Here is a 4,253-nt window from a genome sequence, read left to right on the forward strand (position 1 = left end):
CTTTGATAGTGAAACAACCAGAATGTGCCAGAAGACAGGGCAAAGTAATTTTGCTTCATGATAACGCTCCATCACACACTTCAAAATCAGTTAAAGACACGTTAAAAGACCTTGCCTGGGAAGTATTAACCCACCCGCTGTATTCACCAGACCTTGCTCCTTCAGATTAGCACTTGTTCCAATCGATGGCACATGCACTTTCTGAGCTAGTTCTTCAAAACATACGAAGAAGTGGAAATTGGGTCTTTGAATGGTTTGCCTCAAAACAAGAAAAATTCTGTTGGGACAGTACCCACAAATTACCTGAAAGATGGGGGAAATGTGTAGCTAGTGATGGACATTACTTTGAATAAAGCACTTATATGTTTCTCTTGAAATATCGTGTTTTTTCTTTGATTACAAAATTTGCATTATTAACCGGTATACCTAGTATATTTGGGACCCAGTTTACAATTACACCAGGGAAGTTCCAAAGTTGCAAAACAACATCTTTTCTCCAAAATACTCTTGGACGCTTTTTTCAAATTATCAGAGTTCATTTCATCTTCCACTACTCAACTGTTGGAGAGTTTATGAGTGGAAGTTTTATTAAATCCAGCTTTTCTTTTTTTCTTTTTTGTTTTTTTAGGACAAAAGTCTCTTAGTTGAAATTTCAACTGTTTTATTTATGTCAAAATTAAAAGCAACATAAAAATTTTAAAAATTATACAAGTCATTCAAATTTCACCATGTAAAAATTACTAATTTTACAATTTAGTGAACATTTTTCACTACAAAATATGGGATAGGATCAGTAAATAGATAATGAGAAAATCAATTTTATTATAAGATTACAAATTATGTTACACATGATATTTTAAAGAAATATTGATTTTATTTTTTTCTCAAGAAAAAAGTGAAAGTAAAACTTTACTGAAATTAAAATGAAAGTGTTAAAAAAGATGTTAGTCTTAAAGATTCATTTGAAATTAATCTGGGATATTATTTATAATTATTTCACTGCTTTATTTTTTTAATAACGTGTTCTTTAATAGACACTCCCAGTACTCAACTAGTAATGAGAGTATCTTTCTTGTATGCATTTACACCTATATAGTTTACCAAGTCTTTTGATCAAATTTCTCTAGGAGCTTGTTTGCTTACCATAATTAACTGTGACATAATTTTACTATTAGCTGTGGCAGATTTTTGTTTTGTTTTAATCCACCCCTTGCTTGGTTGGATATTAGAACTAAGAAGTTCTTTTAAAAAGTGTTCAATGTGGCTATATTCTGGGACTGCTATGATTTTTGAAAATGTCTTCAAGTTGCCTTATACTTGAATGACAGTTTGACTAGGTATAATTTCCTGGCTCACATTATTCTCTCAAAGTCTGACAAATATTGTTCCATTTCCATGCAGTTTTCAGCTGCCTTGAAGAAAACCTGGTATTTTCCTCCTTTCATTGGTAAGTACTATATTAAGGAATGTTTCCTTAATCTTTGATAGTTAATAATTTATAAGAATGGGTTAATCAGGATAATTTTATTTTATTATATATTATAATATAATTATTACATAGTTAATATATGTTTACAAATATATATATGTATAATATTGCTAAACATATGGGAAAAATGTTAAGTAGTTTTTTTCCTTACATCTTAAAATAAATGTTAGTGAATTAAAAATTGTATGTATTACAAGACAACATAGGAAAATGTTCCAGTTCCCCAGCTTATAACACATTTTTAACCCTTGAAACCTACTCCATCACAGCCTTTCGCACAGAATGAACATTCATGTCCCTGAGAGTAATTGCAACCTGAGATCTAGCATCTTGCTTAGCTTTAGAAACCTATGAAAATTTCTCACGTATAGATAAGAAAAGTGTATTTAACTGATATATTCTCACTAAGGGCATGAATATTGGTAAATCTTTTATTAATGCAAGATTGTATACATCATAGCTTGAAAGGTGAAAGTGATAATTAAAACTAATGTAAATTGGGAATTTAAGCCATAAAAATTGAAGAAATCACACAATAGTAATTTCAAACTATCATGACTTTGAAAATTAAATTTTATATTTTTATGAGATTATAGATGTCCTAATCTTAAAATTGCAGATTATTAAATACTAGAGGCCCGGTGCATGAAATTCATGCATGGGTATGGTCCCTAGGCCTGCCCTGCGATCAGCGCCCCCTGCCACCACCCACAAAAGTTCCCCGTTCGCCATCGGGTGATTGGGGCCTGTGGGCTGGGGGCAGCTCCTGTGTTGAGCATCTGCCCCATGGTGGTCAGTGTGCATCATAGCAACTGGTTGTTCCATGGTCAATTTGCATATTACCCTTTTATTATATACCCTTTTAATATACATTCTATTTTTATGTACTGGTACTCAATTAATAATAATATCTTATTTTAAATAAATTTCATTGCTATATTTCCTAGGAAATTGAATGAAAAAAATTGCAATATATATATATATATATAATCCATTTTAAAACAATGCATGCTGTAGGCTGCTTTATGATCTCACTGAATTAGAATCTAATAAAATAAGACCAATATTTTTGGACACATCTAAATTCATATCATTTTGTCCTATATATTTGAACTTTTAAAATAATTGATTGCTTTTCTTTAACTTTTAACTGAAAATTAAACTCAAGTTTGAATAATTGCTGAAATATAAGCTTTAAAGCTTAGGATTTTATTGAATCTGTGCAAGATTGAGATGTAATTAAAATAATAAATGAAACAGTAGTAGATTTTGATATGAACAAAGAAATTATATTGTTCCTTAGAGGCCTGAAGGAAGTGGTAATTCTCTTTTCTAAGTGACTAAGTACTGTTGAGGATGAGAATAGATTTTTGAATAGAGCTGAACTTAGTCATTTGGAAAAAAATAAAATAACGTGGCATAGTAAGACTGTTGCCAGAGCATCAGCAATTCCTCCATTGCTAGTGGCAGTGGGGTTCTTGGGGTACCGCTAGAATAAGAATTTCTGGAGGCCCCCACGAGAGGATGAGATTTGGTAAAAGGCTTTATTTTTTTGGAGTTACATCCCTCAGTTTGCCAAGTCCCATTGTCTTTAAACCAGCCCTGAAAAATGTGCTGCTGGGGTTTAGTAGAGGTACAAGCAGGGCCAGTGTCCAGAGTTTTCGTTCCATGGTGAAGCCGGGTCTGATGAAACATCAGGCTAAAGTACATTAGTCCATTGTGTTGGTCCCACATGGCCGCGGGCCAGGTGGGTCTTTACAGAGCATATGAGCCCTGAAAGCCAGGAGTCAGGAGCAAACAGCAAGAGAGAAAGCTCCTTTGTTCAGGAGCTTAAATATAAAATCTTTCCAAGTTTGCAGGGGCCATGCCTACTCTGGCCGCTGACTCACTCACAGGTGTGACTGAGAAGAAAGCATCTTCCCAAATATCCAAACATTACTGGGCATGCGTCTGTTGTCCAGTTCCTTCCCGCATTGATCTGTGGGAAATAGACCTGGAGAGTGGTAAACTGAAGCTTTCTAGCAAAGCTGTACAAATGGCATGCCCATAGTATTTGGCCTTCCCCCTCTTTCTTTTCTGTTATTTAATAACCAGGTTATTATAACGGTATCAAGACTAGGCAAGCTACACAGAGATGATGTGATCCTAAGAGAGATCATTCACACTATAGTTGTGACTGTTTCTTCCTGATATTTTTATCAGTGATTGGAAAAATAAGAGGATTAATAACAGAATATGAACTTAAGGTATTTAGAACACTGCACCTTTCTACTAATATTACCATATTTTTATGATTCAACATTACATTCATCAAATGCAAAATTTGATTCCTAACATACAAAATATTAGCACCTATCCACTTAAGTACTTGCTTTGCTAATACCTTTCTCTGTTAACATCTATTTATTTTGGAATGCAGAGGATCATTTTGCAACATAAGCGCTTTTACAATTCCACCTTAGAGAAATTTTGAGAAAGAGCACATTTACATAGCCTAAGAGATGTGTACGTTTAAAAGAAGGTCACACATTGAGTTAAATCTTGCTGCACTACTTGGTTCAAAGGGAATTTTCCAGAAGCTTAAGTATATGCACAATACTAATGAGGAGAGGGGGAAAATGAAGTGCATATGATCAGATATGTGGAAAAGAAAATTAGTCACTTCCTAGAGGGAGTGAGCCCCTTTATTTCATGTTTCTAAGCTGTGCTTAAATCACATCTGCAGGTTTTTAAGACTAGAATTTCTTACTGAATGGATAGTCCA

Source organism: Myotis myotis, unplaced genomic scaffold (assembly GCF_014108235.1).
Source record: "Myotis myotis isolate mMyoMyo1 unplaced genomic scaffold, mMyoMyo1.p scaffold_m19_p_16, whole genome shotgun sequence".
Lineage (NCBI taxonomy): Eukaryota > Metazoa > Chordata > Mammalia > Chiroptera > Vespertilionidae > Myotis > Myotis myotis.